The sequence below is a fragment of the Pogona vitticeps genome, chromosome 1 (genome assembly GCF_051106095.1).
Source record: "Pogona vitticeps strain Pit_001003342236 chromosome 1, PviZW2.1, whole genome shotgun sequence".
Lineage (NCBI taxonomy): Eukaryota > Metazoa > Chordata > Lepidosauria > Squamata > Agamidae > Pogona > Pogona vitticeps.
In genome coordinates, this window is record NC_135783.1 from 215,697,248 (window position 1) to 215,720,468 (window position 23,221).

The following is a 23,221-nucleotide window of genomic DNA, read 5'->3' on the forward strand; positions in this document are numbered from 1 at the left end:
GCTTCCCTGCAAATTTGGTGTCTCTAGGTCATTGGGGCCCAGTGTTATAGCTGTTTAAAGTACAGACAAATCAACGGGTTGATTCGTCGATTCATATAAGAATACAGTGATCACCCGAAATGGCCCCCCGCAGCGTTTTCGCGACCTCGGTAAGCAAGGGGAGGGCGCGAAAACACTGACGGAGGCCATTTCGGGTCATCTGGCGGACAGTTTGGATCTGCCGATCAGCTGATCGGCGGCTCCAAAATGGCCGCCGGACGCCCCAATCGTCGCAAAGCGAGTGCGTCGATTGGGGCAGCTCCGTATAGCGATCCCCAAAAAGGGATCGCTATACGGATTCTTCATTGTACGGTGCACTCGTTAAGCGAGGCACCACTGTATTCGTATATTTGTATTCGTTGATCTGCTAAACTTGATGAATAATGGATCAAAGTGAACCACCATTTTTTTTTATTTGTCCCCAACTCTACTCTGGGAAATTTAAGATCTTTTTCTCATTCTTGTATTTGATCAGTTACAACAGCATTCTTTTTACTGTTAAGTAGTTATGGAATACTTACAGCTCTAATGAAAATTCTAACTTATATAGAAGATGAAGGATTTCACTACCCTTAACATGTATAAAGGACAGAATCTATTGTGCAGTGCTTTTTAATCATCTTGAGTCACAATTTGTCACCTGTTAATACCGGAACTGTTAGAATCTATCAGTTACTTTGAAATGATCAAAAACAGCTGTGCTTGACATTTTGTCTAGCGAGCTTAATTGACTGATTAATCCATAGTGAACTAGATGAGTCTGATCATTTAGCTTCTGGCAACCTCCTTATTGGATTGGCCAAATGTCAGCAGAAAATTGAAATGGACAAGCTGACAAAATCGCTCTCAGACATGGATCTTAGAAAACAGGCTCCGGTTGGGAAATGGAGTTTATGTTGATTCTGTAACAGTTTTTCCAGTGTTTTGTATAAACAACAACAGCACAATAAAGGCCAAATGTAACCCTTGGGCCTGCACCAATATCTAGGGGTATGCTGTTGTTCAGTTTTGACCGGAGCTCCCCAGGGTTGGTGTCTGAGTAACTGTGTTCCCTTGACACACATGACAATAGCCTGATACACAAACCCGTGTCCCAAAATCCAGCTAGGGTAAGGAAGCTGTGCTTCCTTGATCCCTAGAATCATCTCAGGGAAGGAGCAGGCTCTTGTCTCAGTAAGTAATAGAGACAGCGTGCATTTGGATATGCAGATCTTGCAGCCTCCAGGTGGATCACAGAAGAGGGTTCCAGCAGGTGCACCAGGAAAGATGCAGCAACCAGAATGTGCCTCAGAAAATAATCTCCTGGAAGTGGCTCCTCAGCCCAACCAGGTGTGATTTCAGCAAAGTGATTTCTGCTAGTAGCAAAGCCATCCTTTATTTCAGCTCAATCTCTTCTCTTCTTAATAGCAGGGAAAAAGAAAAGGAGTCCCATTACCCCCTTCTCTTTCTCTTTGTCCAACTAGAGGTCCTATAGAGGTCACTTACCTTTGGGGTTAGAGATGGGCACTTTGCATTCATATTAGAAATGAAACCTGGTACCACAGGTGGTACTGATTTCTGTCCCCCACACCCAGAACCAGCTGCCCCCCTTACCAGGCTCTGCACAGCACAGAGGTCTGCCTTCAGCCCTGGCACATCACTTCGGGAAGGAGCCTGGCTGGCCGTCACCTACTCACCACGCAGATGAACGCTCATTAAATGAGCAAAGACACTCTGTGCCCCAGTGGTTGGCTATGCAGGGAGGTGGTGCTGGCCGGCCACTCTCCTTCCTAGACTGGTGCACCAGAGCTGAAGCCAACACCCCTGTGTTGTGAAGAGCTCAGTACGTGGGCCAGCCAGTCTGGTCATGGGGGACAGCAATTGGTACTACCTGCACTAATATGAATACAAAGCACCCATCTCTATTTGGAGTTGAACCCAACCATACTCTTACAGGGCAAGCATGCTGACACAAAAACACAAGTCACCTAATCCTATTATGCTCTTTAATGTATTTTCCGTGTATAAGATGACTCCATGTATAAGATGCCCCCCCTTTTCTAACCCAAAATTAAGAAATCAGTATTTTAAACATAAAGCAGAACACATTTTTATGTAGTCATTAGGTAACATTTACATACCAGTACTGTCATATTATGCATCACAGGTTAACTTTATTCAGCGTCTGGGCTCAGAATGCTTGGATGTTATGAGTCCCTGTTGCAGCTGAGCACTGTTGCAATTGGTTTGTTCAGCATCAGCTGACATCAGTTACATAAGGCTTGTGATTGGAGGAAGCCTGTTTGCAGAGGCAAGGTATGGGCCATTTTTCTCTCTCCTCGGCTTACTTCCATGTATAAGACGACCCTCCATATTTTGTCTAACGACTTTAGGAAAAAATAGTGTCTTATACATGGAAAAATATGGTATCCCATCAGTTATAACAAAATATAACAACTCTGTCAAAATGCAAATAATCATGGCATGCTGGGTTCAAACACTAGGTTCTCCAGTCCCTTTCTATTCCCACCATTTGGTGAGATGTATCCTTTTCTCTGCAGTTTTTCCACAATCTTTGGATGGGTTGTGTAAAGTTTGCATCGTGCAGAGGTGGACCGAAGCTCCATGGAAGTTTATACAGAATAAAACTGTCTGCCTGAATTAGCTTTTGCTCTTATAAATGGCATCACTTTCTTGATTTTGGAGGCATGTATTCTCAAAGAAGGGAGGTCGAGGCCGTTGGGACGTGGAAGGCAGCCAGCGATACAGAAAGGGAAGACTCTTGTACAACCATGAAAGAGGGAAAGGAATAGGCTGCTGGTGGTCCTTCAACCATCCTCCAATTCAGCCTGGATGTCCTTATTCTCCCCCCCCCCCCCAAGTTGAAAGTGTTGCTGCTGAATGCCAGCTTGATGAAGCAGGCCTGATCCTGGATGAAGAGGCTGACCAGTGTTTACTGTGCATTACAGTGATACATCTAGATGAGGCATGCGTGAGGTTCTCTGTGCATCAGAACGCTAAACCTTAGTGGCAGGGAGGCAGACTTGCAGTGGTCTATCATGATTCCATGCCAGATGCCCTTTCCCACATTGATTTGAGGTCAGCCAAAGTACCAGAAATGGAGGAAGTGAGGGAACAATGCTGAAACGATGGAGGACAGAACTGTGTGTGTCACATGGGCTGTTCTAGACCCCACTCCCTTAATTAAAAGGAAGACACCACTTGTTGAAGTAAGTATCGACTGTCAAGTCTGATCGTCTTTGTACATCGAATGGGAGCAGACCCTCGCATATTTGCTTCAGAAGGACAAATAATTTGACCCAGCTGAAGGCAACTTCCTGTGATTTCCCTGTTTGAAAAAAATCTTCTTTCCAATTACTCAAATATCTGCTCGTTATAGCAGCCTATATTTATATGCTTTGACTTTATCCCCTCTCTCCCTTTTCCCCCTTTTATTACTCACAGTACTACATGCCTGTGGTGTTTCCCTCTCATCACATGTAAGTTGGGTGTGTGGGAGCGAAACAAGATTGTTAGAAAATTGCAGAACAAAACAGGGTCACTTCTTTGCTGGTTTCTTCCTGACCGTTGGACAAAATCAGATATTTGACCTTCATTTGTGTTTCAAAATGGCAGTTGTTAATGGGCACTGGAGGGAGGATTTGATTCATGCGTTCAAAGGAGGCTACTTTTTATGGAGGCAGATGAAGTGGGGGCACAAAAGACCTTGTACTTCAAGAGCCTTACCTCACTCTCACCTTGAGACAACATCTACTGAAAGCATTTTCATCTCTGCATCTTGTCATTGGCATAAGCTTCTCTTGCATAATCTTTATGCTTAACAAGGGCAAGCTCTCCATGGGGGTAACACAGAGCTTGACTACAAACGGCCACTTCAACAGAAATCAATAGAGAATGACAGGAAATATTTATACTGCAAGTTAAGCCTTTCGGTCCAGCCCCTTTCTTATAATCGCAACATTTTCAGCCTTCAAAAAATAAACTGCTCATGCCAAATTTACTGAAATGTTAAATAAAACAAAAAAACATGTGCAATCACCTTCCATATTTCCAAATAGTTTATAGGCTAGTAATAAGAAGGAAAACTGATAACAGTAGTTACAGGACTTCTGTTCAGCCACCCTTGAGATCTGTTATTATGTGGTGCCCTCTTCCAACCCTTGGCAATTTTCTTTATGCTCCCTAGAGGCCAAAAACAGGAGGGTGGTGGAGGAGGGGCGGACATGGCCTGCAATGCAGGCAGTTAGGTTTGTTGACCGGAATAACATAGTTTCTTCTGTCTCGGTGACATGCTCCACTAACTCCTCTTAAGAGTTTTTTTTTTACAGTGGAAATTTTGCCACAAGCACGATTCATGCTGGGAGGATATCCTTGAAGATTTACTTAGCCTCAGACTTTGAGGCGATCAGTCTTCATTAGATCATGTAATTTCCTCTTTGTTCCTTTAGGGGTGATGTGCTAACGTGAGGAACTGAACGTGAAGTTCTACATGCTCTAATGCTGTGCCTTGCCCTGAGTCCCTTTCTTTTACTAGTTTTGGCTCTTCCATTGCCACAGTTCCAGCATCTTCTCAACAAAGGATACTCACTGACAGAGGAGTTCAAACCTATGATTCCTCCCTAAGTGAAGACTAAATAACCTACTAGGAGTCTGTAATATCTATTTTTGACCAGACAAACAAGAGAGTTATGTGCCTTTCAAGCTTGCTTACTTGGCTCACTTACTGGGGAGTAAATCTCATTGAACTCAGTAGGCTTGCTTCTGAGTAAACCAGTAGAGGAGATGAGTAACCCAGTACAGGAGATGAGTAACCCTAACATTTATTTATTTATTTATTTATTTATTTATTTATTTATTTATTTATTTATTTATTTATTTATTTATTTATTTATATCCCACCTTTCTCCTTAAAAGGACCCAAGGCGGCTTACAACAATCAAAAGATCAATACTTAAAAGCGAAGCACAATGAGTATACTAATGTTTAAAAAGAATTGGAACAAGCATTGTATTAAAAATGGTCAATACAGTCAATACTAAAAAGACATTTAAAAACAACAGCACAACAATTCATTTAATTATTATTTTTTTAAAAAAAAACACCTCTCTGGCTGCCAGTCACTAAGAAACCTTGCCTGTAAAGAAAGGTATTTGCCTGCTTGCATATGTCCGGGAGACACATGAACTACATGAACTACCAGAAATGCAAAGAAAACAAAATAAACCCTGTCAACTTGCCCACAATGAGAGGGATTGCAGAAGAATTGCAGGTGAATTAGGTGGGCCTCTGGGCTGAAGCAAGAACTCTTTAATTATCGATAACCTTTTTCTGTCTCTGAAGTTGCTGCTCTTGTGCAAGTCTAATTTACTCAACAGAATTTTTGCTTTCCTTCTTTTGTCATTCTTCTTCATGGGCTGGCTGCAGAGCTGGCTGCAGAACCTGAGGCTGGGAGTTTGATTCCCACACTGTGTCTCCTGTGAGTAGAGCCAGCCTGTGTGGCCTTGGGCAAGCTGCCCAGTCCCAGGGCGTCTCCAGAAGAAGAGAACGGTAAACCATTTCTGAGCATTGTCTACCTGGAAAACCCTGAAAAGGGTTGCCATAAGTCAGAATTCACTTGCTGACACATGACTGTATTATTACAGCTCAAGTACAAAATGGATTTCCCCCCTCATTTTGGGATCTTTTATTGAAGAATTTGTATAGCCCATTCTAAACAAGATAGGTTCAATAGGATAAAAGTTCCTCCCAACCATGAGTTATACAAAATATTTATGCAACATTTGAACTTGGGTGGAAAGGCTTCCCTCTACATCAAAAAAAACTAACATTTTTTTCTCAGGGCGCTCTGTTCTCTTGCATCTGTTTTTAATCAAAAATATTATGGCATCTCTTCCAAAAGCTGTTGAGTAACATGGAATGCAGAAATGAGTGTTATCTGAAAAGAGGATCAAGGAGAGAATGCCAAAGGATGTTCTTACAAAGCTTCTACCAGAATGATATTCAAACTGTTCAAGTTCTCGCCATTTATAAATTAGTTGGGGAAAATGTATAAAGCAAATCACTGCAACTGTCTTATTTTCGTTCTGGTCAACAATATAATTTGGTAAAAATCTGAATCCTAATATGCTACTTTAAATATGCAATGCGGGACTGAAAAGCCTTTGGCTTTCCAGATGTGTTGTCCGGCAACTTTAACCTGCTCTGCCTAACATAGTCGATGGCAACGGACTGTGTGAGTCATGATCCAAAACATCTGTGGGGCTCAGTTTAACCCATCCAAGATATAGCTGGAATTATCTTTATTACCATATTTTTCCATGTAAAAGATGATACTTTTTCCTAAAATAGAGTAAAAACTGAGGGTCATCTTTTACATGGAAGTAAGCAGAGGAGAAAAACGTGCAGTTGCGAAATTGCCTACCATGTGTCTCTGCAAACCGTCTGCCTCCAATCATGAGTGAAACTGCCAATAGCTTGTCTCTGTTTGCAGAGACAGTCACAAGCCTTATGCAAATGATGCAAGCTGATGCTGAGGAGAGCGTGTAGGCAGCTGCAGCCGCACAACTAGCACCTCGACAGGTGGTGGGCCAGGATCTGGAGCAGCTGGCACTGGCTGCAGCAGGCTGGCCATGTTCCTAATGGCTGAGCTGCAGACAGTGGCACAGCTGGGCTTGACTGGAGGCGGATGTGGAGTGGGGTCTGGAGGCACCCCCGTGTCCGGGATTCTCCCCTCCAGTTCTACTTCCACTGCCGCTTCAGCCACCACCACTCGCCGGGTTATTGGGTTTCTTTTGCGGTTTGAGCACTTGGGCTCAGCCATCACTGGTGTAGGCAGCGTGACAGCAACCGGTAAGGGTGACGCATAGTATCATAGCACTGGCATGTAAACGTTGCCTAATTACTAAATAAATTGCATTCCTTTCTAATGTTTAAAATATTGATTTCTGGATTTTGGGTTAGAAAATTGGGGGGTGTCTTACACATGTGGGGTTCTTATACATGGAAAAATACGGTAATCACCAGCTTAGAGTCAGATTTGTAGCTAGCTACCAGATTAAAAGTGGCCCCAAACCTCTCACATGTCTTTTGAGTTCATCTGAAATCTCACAGAAGAAATTATTAGAGGGGCAAAAAACCCCAAAACAATAAGAAACTAACAAAAGCTGGGAGGAGAGACATGTTTGTTTGTCATGGAAGAGTCCAGTGGCACCTTGAGGAACTACAAGTTATATTGGCATGAAGGTTCATGGACTGCAGACCACCATCGCATGCATCTTGAAAGTGGTCACTAGACTGCTTGGCCAAAATCCAAAATACAGAATATTCTCAAGTAATCCATCTCTAAATAGTGAGTCAATACTTACAGAAATCCCATTGATTCTATAGGTCTATTCCAGTTGGGATTATCAGTTGCATCCAAACCCTTGCTGTTTATTGAAAGAAAACATAAGTTTCCCACATAGCCTGAAGCAAAAAATGGGTGGGGAGGGGCAGAAAATTGCTCATCTGGTCTAGATAAGAGTGGGGAACTTCAACCCATTTGGTGAATCAATTTTCTGCCCATGGAATCCCTTCAGAAGAAATGAAGAAGCATCTCAATTATGAAAAAACCCAACAAGTGAAATTGGTTTTGGGGCAGGGGGAATGTTGTTTTGTGCATTAAACTGTGTAAGAGGTGCTGTAAGGTAAATGTAAAGATACCCTTTGACACGTAGTCCAGTTGTGTCCAACTCTAGGGCACGGTGCTCATCCCCATTTCCAGAGTCAGTGTAGAGCCAGCATTTGTCCAAAGACAATTTCCGTGGTCACATGGACAGCGTGACTAGACATGGAATGCTATTACCTGCCCACCGAGGTGGTACCTATTTATCTACTCACAATTTTACATGCTTTCAAACGGCTAGGTTGGCAGGAGCTAGGATAAGCGACAGGAGCTCATTCCATCACGTGGATTCGATCTTAAGCTGGTCTTCCAACCTTGCAGCACAGAGGCTTCTGTGGTTTAACCCTCAAATTACTGCTCCTGGGACCTTTCAGGAGATAGAATTCACTTTCTATGGGTAAGGAAATATGGGGAAGGTTTGAGGGCCACAAAATCAGCCTTGGGGCCCTGCACACAAACTCAGATCTAGAGTTTCCCCACCCATATGACCTCTCCCACAACTAAGATATTTCCATCTCTTTCATATAGGCCTGTGTGAGCACACACTATGTGATGCATGGTGGGGTTGCTTCAGAAGTATATTTTTAGCAAGTTCCCATGCAAGCAGATATAATCCACACCTCTAAGGCTAAAGTGAAAGCTGCAACATTAATATTCTTCAGATTTTGCACTTTTCTGACTTGGTGCCACTGTTCCCTTGTTAAAAAAAAAAGACACACACACACAGAGAGAGAGAGAGAGAGAGAGAGAGAGAGAAGGACCAGAATCCTGTTCTTCCTGAACTGTGCACAAAATAGTCTATGCAGATGGAACTTCCAGATTTCTAGGATTCCCACTTCATCCCAGAATCCCAGGCAAAATTCTGGAAGTGGGTGAGGAAAAGCAAAAGGCATTTTATCCTGTAGTTTTCCTCAGAGACACTAAAATGAAATGGGAAGGACGATACTTGTGATGCCATTTTGTTCTAACCAATCCACCTGTCAGTCAATCAGTGCAGCTCAGGTAGATTTGTAGCTTTTTTTTGTCCTTAGTGTGTGTGTGTGTGTGTGTGTGTGTGTGTGTGTGTGTGTGTGTGTGTGTGTGTGTGTGTGTGTGTGTGTGTGTGTGTGTGTGTGTGTGTGTGTGTGTGTGTGTGTTGATAGCCGGGATCTGCACACAGCTTCGTGTTTTTTTTCCAACCCACGTTAAGTATTCAGAGTTTTAAAATGTGATGCTGCCTGGAAAGCCCACAGAAGCAGGATTATTATTATTATTTTTTTACACATTACAAAAAAAATATTTTCCCTGTTTGCTCCAGTCCTTATTTTTTCTGTCAGTGGCTGGCACCTTGATGAAGACAGCTGTCAACTCAAGACTAATCATGCTCCTTCCAGCTGGAGCAGCCAGGTCTGACTTATGGAATGTCAGTCAGTTGCCAGATCTGTCAAAATGCCACTCAGATCCCAGTTAACTAGAGCCAGGGCCGTTAGCTTACCTGACAGAAAAGACTCATAATATGCCACCTGGAATGGTGTCTTTGAGCAACTAAATTATGCAGAGAGTTAATATTGTTGACAGAAGAGGAACGATGCTCCCCCCCCCTGTGCAAAAAACTGTCCTGCTTTTCAGAAATATATTGTGATCAATAAAGGTCTGACCTTGGAAGGAGATGAAATCTACAGCTCTCAGGTTTATTTCTCTGCCATCCATCATTGTTATGAATTCCCCTTCTAGGCATACTGTAAGTAATGAGGAAATCTGCAGAACTTTCAAATCTGTAGTATTCACACCAAAGCTTTTCTTTTTCTGCTTAAGCTGAGGTTGCACCGAATGCATGGTACGTAAAGCCTACCAGCTCAGATGGGGTCCAGGTTCTGCTGTGGAGAAAAGGGCTTCTTTCATCAGTGGGAAGATCCATCAGAACTGATCCACTTGGTGAAGTGAGAAGGAAGGGCTCTCACCGATTCTCTGTTTTCTCTCTAGTTTCCTGAATCTGCTCATATCTGCTGTGGAGGGCTGGGGCTGGCAAAGGGATGGCAGAACCAGCAAAAATCAATTTCTTTGTGTTTGACAGGAGTTTTCAGAGCAGAAATGCTCTTGGGGACACCTCTACCTTGTAGAAGTTCTATGAACCCTACCAAATCATTCCAGGCATGTTTAGTACAATGGGTTGGATCTGGAATATGTTAGCTGAAATTCGGTCCCATTGACAAGAAAGAAAACAAGCGAGCTGCATCTTAAATCCCATTGATTTGAATGGGAACTTTGTTCAAGTAATTCGGTCTTTATCCAACACACATTAGACTGTGGGATATGACTACAGTCTGCAGGTTCAAAGGTATACGCATCAAACATGCAGGTGGCACCTCCTACTTCTGACATCCTATGTTCCAGAAGTATAATGATGGGGTGCTGGAGAAAATTAAGGATATGCGTGTTTATATTGCATAGCAGCCCTGTAGCCAAGCTTTCTTGTTAAGTGAGACCGCCTCAATTCTAGGTTGGGCATTTCAGGGGAGATACATACTGTAGTGCTAGTCAACTCTCCTGCTCCCCATTTATTGGCGGGGAGGATGTGAAGGCTGGATCAGGGGAACCGAAACGTGGTAACCAGGCAGAGTATGTGTTAACTTACATAATGAGCTACATGAAGGCCATGTTAGCAGAAGGTTTAGTCTGAACACCAGAAATTAGATGACTGGGATGGTCTGTGTTTCATAAGAACCAAATACAGTGAACAAAAAGATACCAAAGGTGTAAAACAACAAAAAAGTTGATGTTATAATTAATAAGTTGGAAACTAATATGGAGCACAAGTATGCAGACATATTCATGGAAATATGCTTTCTCAGCTGTCCTGTAGCTTCCATCCCATAAAGCAAGATTCCTTCTGAGTTGAACATGATATGAGACAACAAGAAGAAAGTCTTAAATTATTGAAAATCCCCTCTTGCTACTGATATCATCACCCCTTTGCAGATGCAATATACACAACAGCATTTGGGCCTATATATGTTAATTACTCTGGCTTTATCCCCAGTCTTAGCTACAGTTAGAACTAAAAAAAGTTTTCTTTCTCAGCATAACTTGTCTCAGCCCAACCATCTAATTGCTGTTAACAGAATGTCTACTTAATCAGCACTTTGCCTGAACATTACTAGTACAACTATCATTCTCAAAGCTCTTTGCCAGTTTAATTGTCATCCTCTTCTTCCAATCTCATGTGGTCCCTAACTCTCCACCTGGACTCTAAACATATAACCTGCGGTCTATTTATAATCCATGTGTCTGAGGAAGTAGGCTGTGATCCCTGAAAGCTCACAACCAGTCTTTAAGGTACCCAATAACTGGAAATTAAGAAGTTAGGTCTGAAGTGCATAACAGTGTTCCTGTTCTTTAAGGGCTATCTTGTTCTTCATTTGATGAATAAGAAAAAGAGGAAGAAAATAGCCTATACTCACTGAGTAAGTGCTTTGAAAAAGGGCAACTTAGGGTAGACATTAGCCAGAATCCTATTTATGCCAGTGTAACTACAGTGGAACAAATGACAGTGGCAAATTTGTGCCATTTCAGATATGTTGTTGTAAATAAAGAATAGGATTCTGGCCATCTTTTCAAGTCATTTTACCCTAACACTTTATTCCATCGTGTAACTGTCCTTATGTTCAGTACTACTGTGTCAATATGTTCAGTGAGACTGACATCCAGTTAATGAGCATATGACAACAGCTGACGGCCATTTTGACTAATCAAACTTTGCCTCAGGGTGAGATGATAAGTGATGTTAAATGTGGGTGAGCATTTAATATGTAATTTAAAGATTCTTCTTTACATAGTAGCTGAGCAGTATGTGCATCAAGTAGAAATGAACATGAAACACTGGTTTGGCAGTTTGTGCCGGTTCATTTAGCAATTGAACACATGTTCAGCACATCCCAGTCTCGCCTTCTCTGATGGAAACCCACTCAGAGGCATAGCCTGGAGAAGGCAAAACAGGGAAGCTGGGATGCGGCCTCTGAGCAGGCGCCCTCTGGTGGAGGGCACAAACCTCCGGACTGGCAGTCTCTCATATCAAGTATAGCGGAACTGGTACTGTGGCATGTTCTGAGGATTAAAAAAAAAACCTTTACTGCCACAATAAAAAAAGGTAAAGGTACCCCCTGGACATTTTAGTCAGTCGTGTTTGACTCTAGGGGGCGGTGCTCATCCCCGTTTCCAAGCCGTAGAGCCAGCGTTTGTCCGAAGACAGTTTCCGTTGTCACGTGGCCAGCGCGACTTAGACCCGGAACGCAGTTTACATTCCTACCGAGATGGTACCTATTTATCTACTCGCATTTACATGCTTTCGAACTGCTAGGCTCGCGAGGAACTGGGACAAAGCGACAGGGGTTCACTCCATCGCGTGGATTCGATCTTACGACTGCTGGTCTTCTGACCCTGCAGCACACAAAGGTTTCTGCGGTTTAGCCCGCAGCGCCACCACGTCCCTATGGGGCAGTCCACAATGCAGTCCAGCAAAAATTGCGTCTTCCTCCAAACCTTGCATTAGCTCCCCAAAGGGAGCCTCTAGTTCTTCAACACACCACATGTTATAGCCTGCTTTTCTTCGGTAAAGAGGGAACCCAAGATGGCTAACCACAGCAGCATTCAAGCAAAATGAATGGAATCAAAACATTAAAAAGAAGGTAAAACACACAACTAAAAGACCCATCAACAACAACAACAAAGGAAGAAGAAAATACCCCTCCCGACACAATTAATCAAACAGTTAACGACAAGTCCACCTCACCCTTAATCCAGCCCAGAAACTCAAGTTCCTTCTGAAGCAAAAGGTCTTTGCCTACAAGGACAACAGAGAATGATGAACCACATGCTAAGAAATTATCAGTTATTGCCTTGAGTCTACCCTGCTTTAGTGCATTCCATGACAGATTTGTGACTTTGGGAGGCCTATTGACTATAAAAATGTTCATAAAAAACTCCAACTTCTTGTTTTCCATTCACCTACAACAACCTTTCCATATCCAGCTGTACCACAAATAACCGAAGGCATAGAAAGCTGTGATCCAACCATGCAGGGAATGCAATATTTCCTGAGTAAATGCATTGTAATGAAAAAATTTTATGTGTCCGTGTGCTTTTAATATATTTACATAACTAATTTCTTCATTTTTGCCATATGGTAAAAAGCCACAAAATCTATGAAGGTATTTGGCAGTCTCGCTGCTCTATAGGGATTTCCTCTTCTCTGTGAGAAAATCTTTTGATGCTTTAGGGACCAGGTACATAGAAACTTCACACTGATTTCTTTGGATGTGAAATATTTCTTTAGCACACACCATATGGTAAAGATATCATCATGCCATACAGGAATTTAGAATATTTCTTGGAGCCCTCTCCAACCATAAGGTTGGGTGAGATTAGAATCAGATGGGCAGTGTGACCCAGACTTGAACATACACTGGTTGTTGTGGGTCTGGATGGGGCAGAAGTCCCTTGTGCTGGTAGAACCGCCTCTGCACCAGTAGGACCCCTATGTGGTGGCTGATCTCAGACTACTGTCCTGGCTCTGAGTAGCCAGGAGAAGACTGGAAGAAGTGGAGAGAAGGGGCAGGGCAATGTAGAAGATGAGTTATGCCCAATCTAGACCTCCTCTAGCCCAGGGACACAGCTCACTGTGTCAGCTCACAGTTAGGTTATGGAAAAGGCACTTCCGAGTAATTTCCAACATCCACGGCTTGTAGGGTGCTGCTTGTATTCATCACCACTTGAGCAAAAGGCAGGAGAAAAAGGGTGTGTTACCTCCCTCCCATGCCTCCAACATCATCCCTTCACATCATTACCACCAGTACTGCCACCACAAGCTTTCCACACTGCTGTTTTCACCTCCTTACTTGTGAATAATCCGAGAAAATCTTACAGGTGAGTAAACCATTGATCCAAAGACCTCTCTGGCCCCTTCTCATGGGAGAAAAAACACTGATCAGTGTGAATGGATGGATCGCTCAAGTGAGAGTTAAAACAGAATGTACTAAAGATAACAACCTTTCGAGTGTGAACCAGACCACTCCAACCTCCCCCTGTCTGGACATCTCGGTTTGGTTGTGTTTCTCCAAATCCCACTTGGATTCCCTTGTCCCAGTCCTTTGTTGTATCTGTTTTTGAGACTTCATTTTTTCCCCTTTCTTCTAAGAAATTCATATACCGTACCTTTTTCTCTACAGATTTTCTCTGTAATATGCTTCATTATTTACATACTTCTTTTCCAGTGTATGGATTTTGTATGCATTTTCCCTGTCAAGGAAAGCATGTTTGTGTGTCGTCTTCAATGGTATGCATCTCTAGCTATTTGCATTTTAAAGGCAAGTACCTGGTCCGGCGCGCCTTTGATTCCCCTGAAAAGCATCGCAAGTCTTGCAGATGTGTGAATTGATGAAGCAAAATGTGCTTCGGCTCACCAGGAGTCTTGGAAAGAATCCCAGAACTGCTAATATACTTCACCATTCCTAGCACAGCTGTCCCATGAGGATTTTCACAGTCCCAAGGATCTGTAATGGTAGGAAACACAAAGGGGACACTAAACACTTTGCTGCTGCTTCTTGTGAGATACATTCCGCATCCATGAAAGACTTAAAGCATCTGCATCGAATGCACATTCATTATTCTACTCCTATCCTGCCCCTCCCTTATCAAAATAATAATAATAATAATAATAATAATAATAATAATAATAATAATAATAATAATAATAAGAATAAGAATAAGAATAAGAATAAGAATAAGAATAAGAATAAGAATAAGAATAATAATAATAATAATAATAATAATAATAAGAAGAAGAAGAAGAAGAAGAAGAAGAAGAAGAAGAAGAAGAAGAAGAAGAAGAAGAAGAAGAAGAAGAAAGCTTTTTAGAAGATCTATGAAGGTAGAGAAGAGAATGTCAGGACTATAAAATGGAAAGAAAGACATCTCCGCCTCCAGGAATGTTTAGCCCATTCTCCCATCACACAGAAAACTGGGTTACCTGGAAGTCCCTTAATAGCCTATGAACCCAAATGAACGTAAGAAACTGGAGGTTTTACACTGACATAGTATTTTCTGAGTGTGGAGAAGAACAGGCAACTCTACACCGATATTGACATATTGCATGCCCCTCAACATGTACAATGGAAGATGTGGTGTCAGCTGCTCTAAATAGTCTGGATGTTCCTCATTATTGGCTGAAAAATATCAGATGTGTGTATTAATTGTTCTGTGGTGCTTCTGACATGAATAAAGAAAAGTAAGCACCACGCAACTGTCACAGGAAAGACTCCCATCACTTGTTTCCAAAGCTGCACCTGTGGGTGGGGAAGGCAGGTAATAATGCCACCCATTATGTCATTGGTTTAAATTGAAAATAAGGACCAATTATATATTAGTTCCAAAACATTATGTCTGCACATATGTGGACACTTCTGATAACGCTATCTAATTTTGGGGGATTCCATTTAACTTGGCCATGGAACCTCACTGAGGGAGTGGAACTTGTAAAACCATTCCTTAAATATCTCACTTACTGTGACAGCCCTATTAGAGGCACTGCAACTTGGTTCCAACTTGACGGCACAAAACACTATATTAACAAATAGATTTTGGTGATGAAAATATAATTTTTATATTTTCCCTAGGAAGTATCTTCTAAACAATTCCAGGGTTTTGAACTTTGCATTTCTCCCTGCTTCACCTTCCATTCTTTCTTTCCTAAGGATAACATTTCCCCTCATTTTGTGTAGACAGGAAGTGTCTGAATGCAATATTTAACATCTCTGTCTCTAGAGACTTCACATGATTGAAGACAGAAGCTTCATGTTGACAGCTTAATGCATCTTACATTATGGTGCCCCGGCATATGTGTCTGTGTAGGTTTGAATCCCAGACCAGGCCTTCTAACCCATGTCCCGAATATATCTTCCTCCATCTTTTATTTTATTTTATTTTTAAAGATACAGGACCCATGCAATACTTAAATTAAGAGATGGTCGTATCCTGGGCTGTTAAGAAAGAGAGACAGATGTTTGGTTTTGACTGATGCAAGTTCATTTTTTCTCAACATACAACGGTTACAGGATTATTCTTAAAAGCACAACTCCTCAGCACCTAAACCTGTGCCTTTGAGATTTAGTGAACCTTTTACAGCATACCTTTTTAATATTCTGGTCAAATTTATTCTAAGCTGCTGAATAACTAATAATAAGAAAATTTGGGAACCTTAATTATATTATGAAAAGTAAATCTGTGCAGTTGGTTTAAAAGGTGAGGGAAGGGAAAGGAAATGGGGGAGAAAGCTAATAACATTTTAAAGTTCTATAATGAGAACTTGCTGTGTGGAAAAGATGTTGATGTCATTAGTAAAGTCCGTGAAGACCCCAGGTTGCATATGTAATAGTTCATCCTTCAGCGCCACCTAATTTGCACAGCACTATCATATGAGCTGCTCTAATACTGTACCAAGTACCATGAAAGGGCTATGACAAAGCACCCTGTTTTAATTCTAATTTACATATACAGCTGTTGGGGATAGAATTTTAAGCAAGGTACTTTCACCAGATCAAACTCACCCTTCTGTTTGAAGACAGTTCAGAGTGTATGCAGAGACGACGTCATCTGCATTCGTAAAAAAAAAAAAAAGGAGTGGAAAAGACTATTTAGGGACACAGAACAGATTTTTTTAAAAAAACACCCAACTCCTGACCGATTTTAGCTGGGGGAGGGTCTTTTCTGGATATGTTTGAACCAGCAGGAGAGATCTACTTCTGGTTTCATAAGTGGTGTTTTGTGCATCTGGATTTTGATACTTGCATCAAATCCCATTGAATAGGACCAGAGTGTATTCTGACAGATAACAATGTGTGCCTCCATCCTTATTACCGGTAACTGTGATCCAGGCTTGGCACTTAAGCACACCATCCTGCCAGAAAGTCCCAGTGAGATCTACTTTTGTGCAGATATACATAGGATTATATATGCGAGTGTGCATGAATAGAGCTGGCTTGTATTTTCATTAAATTGTTTTTTTTTTAAATGTCTATAATTCTAGGGTTGATGGTAGTGTTAAAAATAGAGAAGAACTGTAAATGCAGCATTACTTAACTATGCATGAAATAATCCATACTTTCTACTTCCGCATGACATGTTCACCTTGCAAAATTTCTTATTCTGTTAAACTCTTGATTCTTCATTTCCTCTACGATAGGTCAATGTGTTCATGTCATTGTGCTATTGTCATTCAAGACCCGAATCCCATTGGTAGTTGCAGCTTGAACAGACCTACTGAATCAATGGGATTTACATAATTCTGCTTAGAGATGGGACGACTCACCATTTTGGCAAGTTGTCCCACTTTGTGAGTCCTCAAAAGTTGTTGCCTCCACGAAGCCATGAATAATGAAGTTATTCATTGATTTGTGTGTGTGTGTGTGTGTGGGGTTATTAAAAAAAGGGAGGCAACCTGGATTCCCTTAAGGTAGGCTAAGGGAATCCAGGTTGCCCTATGCAAAGATGGCAGCTGCAGCTTCCCTACCCTAAATGATGCCACATCCGCCATATTTGCAAAGGGCAGCCAGTCTCCCTTTTTACATGCCGTGGCTGGGAGACCAGATGGAGACCTCAGTGGCGGTGATTCAGGTAAGGAGGTGTCGGTGGGGGTGGGATGGGGTTAAGGTAGGGAGATGAATGGGGTGGGCTATCAGGGTGGCTGCCTGTGGGGATGGTGGCTGCCTATCAGCCACCAATCAGCTGATTGGCGTAATTTTTTTTAAATACGAAGGACAAATCAAAACGGGTAAATATTCATCCCTTTGTATTCAGGTGGGTCTCTGGAATCCACAATATGAAGGGATGAATATTTAACAAATCGGGAGATTATTGACACTGTTGTTGTTTACCTCAGAACTAACTACTGCTTTGCATTCCATCCCAATATTTTTGTATATTTCTGTATATTTATATATTTTAGATGCTTTATTTGTGGCTGGTCTTCTGACAGATAAAATAAAGTTTTATCTATTTATATTTGTCCCCATCTCTAATTCTGCTTTCACATATGTCTACTCAAGTTAGAACTAACAATTTAATTTAAACTCAAATGTATATAATGAGGACAAGGAATACTATATGGAGTCTCTCCATGTCTGTTTCATAATATGAATGAATTTGCTCTTCATGTTTCTATCTACTTTGATTTCCAGGTGAATATCTAGTAATTGCTATTGTGGTTTAAAAAACAAAACTCTGTTCCTTTTAAAAAAGGCATGTAAAACCTTCACATCTCCTTCACGCAGGGCCTAACCCTCCATGATCTAATTACTACTTTCTCTGTTAAACTTCAACTCCAGCCTGCACCTTGAGAATGTTTAAAAATGTTTCCAAGAAGAAGGAAATCATGCTAAGATAAGTCATGTGAATGTATTGATGCTCTGGGAAGGGTAACAAAGCCATATACTATGCAGAATGCCACTCTTCAGATTGCTTAAGCCACAAAGCCCCAGTGATCCATAGGAAAATGAGGGCAGGAATATGGAGGAAGAAGAGCTGGTTGTTCAACCCCATTGCCCTGCCTATCAAACCTGATGTGCTTTCAGCTAATGGGAATGAATAAGCCTAACCTCTTCCTACTTCTAAGGCATTTACGCCAAACGGAAAGAAAAGCAAATAGAATCAGAACGATCAGCTCAGTCAGATTAGAGCGGAAATCTCAAAACTCTTAAGTAGTCTGCCAGATCTCGTCAAAATGGAAGCCCTATTCAAACATTACTCATCTGGATCCCACACTTAGAGGGGAGGACGTAGCCTTTCCCCTCTCCATTGTTGCTTTCTCCACTTGGTGTGTTTATGGAGGAGAGGCTTCTGGTCACATGTAGGCTCCCTATATGAGGCAAACATCCTGAATAACTGGGGTTCTTGTGCATGTGGAGAGAGTGTACACGTGCACAAGGACCTCTCCTCTAAAGAAAGAACTTTCTCTGTGTGGAGATATTGATCATCAAGAGTGGAGAGGATGAGAGTTCTGCCTTCTATCTGTGTAAGGGAGAAGCAGGTAACTAATGGCTGAATCAGGCTGTACTGCCTTTGTGACTAACAGCAAGATCCTATACTTGTCTAATCTTAGGCATAAACCCTACTGTGTTCTTGCGTGCAGTTTATGCCCCCCCCCCCGTATGCACTTGTAGGCTAAAACATTTTCCAATCCATTGTGCTGTCTGCTGCTTATGAGCGCTTACAAGAGGCACATACTGTAGGAGACCTACTGTTGGTTCAGCCTTGTTATATTACCTCTTCACCAAACCAGGAGAGATGAAAGCCAGTCTGACCTAATATTATGTTGATTCCAAAGTAATTGCATTTGTTATTTGGAGGATCTGTTGTAAATCAAGTTGTGGCAGTTATGTGGCCATTTCACAGAAGCAATTTCAGAGCTCATTAAATGTATCATATGTTGCTTACACTTTACATTAACCCCTCTAATGCCTCAAGACAGATGACATACATTCAGTGAAGAGGCAATTTTATTGCCCTGCATGCCGAAGGCAATCCAGGGTAACTAAATTCAGGCAATGGATGGCTTCATTGCATAAGGCAGTGTACCGTATGAACAGCTAGAGCTGGCTGAAGATTTTCCACATTTGGTATTGGTCATTCAGAATGCTTAGGTCAAGTAGACATTTACATTTTTCAACCTCGCTTAATATTGCGGTTTCCCTCATTGCTGCTTCTTGAAATATCATTTCCCTGTTTCCAATTAATCTTCCTTCCACATGGGATCCCACCAAATCAGAGACTGCATAATGAGTAGAATAATGTCATCAATTCATACTGTTTGTCCAACCAATAAAGCCAGTCAGGGCATATGAAAGTGAGATCAAGTTAAACAAGCCATTTTTTTTTTGCATGGAATGCCACAAATCATTAAGGAAGGGCAGATTTGTGAATGTTGCTGAAAACTGCTAAAAATATTCATTAAAAGCCAATAGTCCTGGTCAGTTTTAATAAAACAATTGGACTTAAGGAGCAGGGCAGGATGAGGAGAGAAATGCCTATTTGACTTTAGGAACATAATACAACAAAACAAACCAGTCGTTCTTCTGTTCCAGAGTACTATTTGGACTACAGCTCCCAGCATGCTGAGAGATTCTGGTCTCTGTAATACAAAAACAGTTTCTCCAGTCTCTGGTCTGTTCTATAATGTGGCATATGGAATGGTCATTGCCAGGTGTTTAAGAGGAAGGTGGGAGAAAATTAAAAAAACAGGATAGGGAAATACTATACTGTAGGGTAACATTTCTTCTCTTCTCATCTGGCAATCAGTTTCTGCCTTGAAGCACGAAGCTCAAACTTTTTATTTAAATCTGACCTAGCAAGCTGGGTAACTGCTCAGGACAATCTTACTGATGTGAATGTCTAATCCCTTTATAAAATTGCTCAGCTATGTGTTTGAGAGAATTCATGTGAGAAAGATGTGACAGGGTATCAAATGAGAGCTTGGGCATTTGAGAAACAACATGCTTTTGAGGGAGATAATTCATAGCCATTTAATATATTCATTGTTCTAAGCTATAGTATGGGTGATGTAAAAAAGAAACAAACAAATACTGGTTAGAGACAACTTGTGAAGTGTAAGAGATATGCTAGGATCTGAGAAATCCTACTAGTTTTGTCAACATTTTGTTTTCTTTTGTGTTATTCAAATGTGTCTTCCCAGCAGAAGCCTATGTAACTGCCTCGATATCTTCCTCTTGGAAATCTCTTATGGCAACTCTAGCTGTGTGGAGCAAAGATAGGGCTGTATCATGTTCCAGACACAAGGAAAACTGAAAGGCAGTGTAAAAGTTCAGGCAAAGAAGAACCCTAGGCAATTCTCTATATGATACCAAAGGAGCATATCACAGATTGCAGCTATCCCAAAAGCAGTAGTCCTAAAATACTATTGTAGGAAAAAATCTAGAGATAGCACAAGGTATAATTAGGTATGAGACTGCCAGATTTTCTGGACTACAAATAAAACAATTCTCCATTTTGGGAGTTCTACCTCTCTTACAAAACCTACGTAGAAGGGATGCATGTGGGAGAAAGGCCGAAACTGAAAGGCTTCAAGGCCTAGCTAGCCCAAGCTTCCTGTTCCTGTCACAGTGCTATCTGGGAGCTTTGTTTCTGAGCAGGAAGGGTAGGGAGAGCTAGGGCTAGCTAAGCTTCAAAGCCTTCCACTTCAGGCCTTTCTCCCATCTTGGTTTTGTAAGGCATCTCTTAAAGTGAGCAGAAGTCCTGGAATGAAGAATTATGATACAGTCGTGCCCTGCTTAACAATTACCCCGTATAACGACGAATCCGCTTCATGACAATGTTTTTGCGATTGCAATTGCAATCGCAAAACGATGTTTTAATGCGTTTTTTTTCTTCGCGACTATCGGTTCCCTGCTTCGGGAACTGATTCTTCGCATTACGAAGATCAAAATAGCTGATTGTTGGGTTTTCAAAACGGCCACCAGCTGCTCAAAATGGCTCCCCGCTGTTTTTAGGAGGCATTTTTCACTGCACAAGCACCCGAAAATGGCCGCCCTATGGAGGATCTTCGCTGGACGGTGAGTTATTCAGCCCACTGAAATGCATTGAACGGTTTTCAATGCATTCCAATGGGCTTTTTTATTTTGCTTGATGACGTTTTCGCTCTACTGTGATTTTGCTGGAACGAATTAACATCGTCAAGCGAGGCACCACTGTATTTGTAACCTAAACATCTCATCTCTAAATCTAAATATGCAGCAAGATCCTAAGTCCACCAGTGATCCATTCTTAAAGGGATCCTATCTGATTCTGCAGTTGTCGCCTCTGGTAGATGTAGGGTGCAGGATCAGAGCCACTCCCAGGAAGAACTATATTTTGCACTGCATGCCACAAATCATTAAGGGAAGGCATAAAGAGTCAGCTGGATTGCTGGGGTTGATCTTACATGGATGCTTTCGGAAAAACGGAATTTCTCAAAGCACTAAATCTCTGAGGTCCTCATTTCCTTCACTTGACCATCAAGGGTCTGACCTCTTGGTCATACTGATACAGTCCTAGATTGTGATAATCAACACTTCAGAAGCTCCAGAGTTCTTGAGAGCTTCCATGAGCCTCTGTGGCATCCCAGAGTAGCAAATGGAAAACTCATGGAGGGAGAAAGGCATGTACCCATACACATAGGCACACACATACAAGAAACGAGCAGAAAGGCAGGAGATGACAATATTTAATCATTTGGAGAGGTCCATTTAGTGGAAGACTGGTCAGACAGATGGCAGGGGGGCATGGAAGACCATTGTCTTAAGTGCCATTGCAATCTGAACACAGTTCAGAATCAGAATATATGCCATGTTCTTCCTATCATCATAGAAGGCATTTTCTCTATTATGGCACACATACATCTTATGAACTGAGAGATGACTGTTCATAATGAGAGCTGCAGGCAGGCTAAAAGATGAACTGATGAAAACTGGAATATCAGGGCTCTACTTCATGTGGAGAGTATCCACCAATGAGGAAGCTCTCTTGCTTCAGACTCATTGGCCTCTAGACAGAGAAGCGTGGTGAAACTGGGGACAGAAAAGAGTGGGGAGAGAGTATCGAAGATATACCCTATGTGGAAGGGTTGGAGAAGATCCTTACAGATAGGAATATACTGCAGATGTTTAGCTTTCCATAGAAGTATCCCATGTTGCCTGTCTATGCATTCTATTCACATAATGTTTAATGCCTCTCTTTCAATTTCACATTTCTTCTTCCACCCCAACTCTGCGTCCCTCCCCTACACCCCACTCCCAACTCCCAACTTCTTCTTGGTTTGATGCAGACTGCTGGGCTGCAAAAAAATTCATTAGACAATTCTTCCGCTCACTTCAACCCAACCCTTCCCCCGACAGGCTGAACCTCTATTTCTCGCTCAGGAAAGCCTGCACCTCCTTCCTAGAATCCAAGAAACACTCTGCGGCTCAACAAAGCTGGAACCTACTATATCACGCAATCCAAACCAATAACCATAAACAATTCTGGGCCCTGGTCTCCCGCTCATCTCCTTTTGCTGCTCCCTGCCCGTCGACTCTCATACCAGCTTCTGCTTGGGTGGAGCATTTCTCTACAACCTTTACTTCCTCTCGCTCTACTCTAACCAATTCTGCCCCTCCTCCCAACCTCCCACCCTGGCCCCCGGTTACCCCAGAAGAAATTACTGAGCTGATTTCTTCCCTGAAACCCCGGAAAGCCCCTGGCCCAGATGGTATCCTCCCCGAATTTCTACTCAACAACCCCTCATGGTGGTCCCCCTTCCTTTCTAACCTCTTTACTCTTATCAATAATTCCGGCCTTATCCCCTCTCCCTGGCTTTCCTCAACTATCGTTCCAATTTTCAAAAAAGGTGACCCCTCCCTCCCAAACAATTACAGACCCATCAGTCTCCTATCCTTTATAGGAAAACTATACTCCAAATATCTCCTTTCGAAACTCACCTCTTGGTCCTCTGCCATTGGA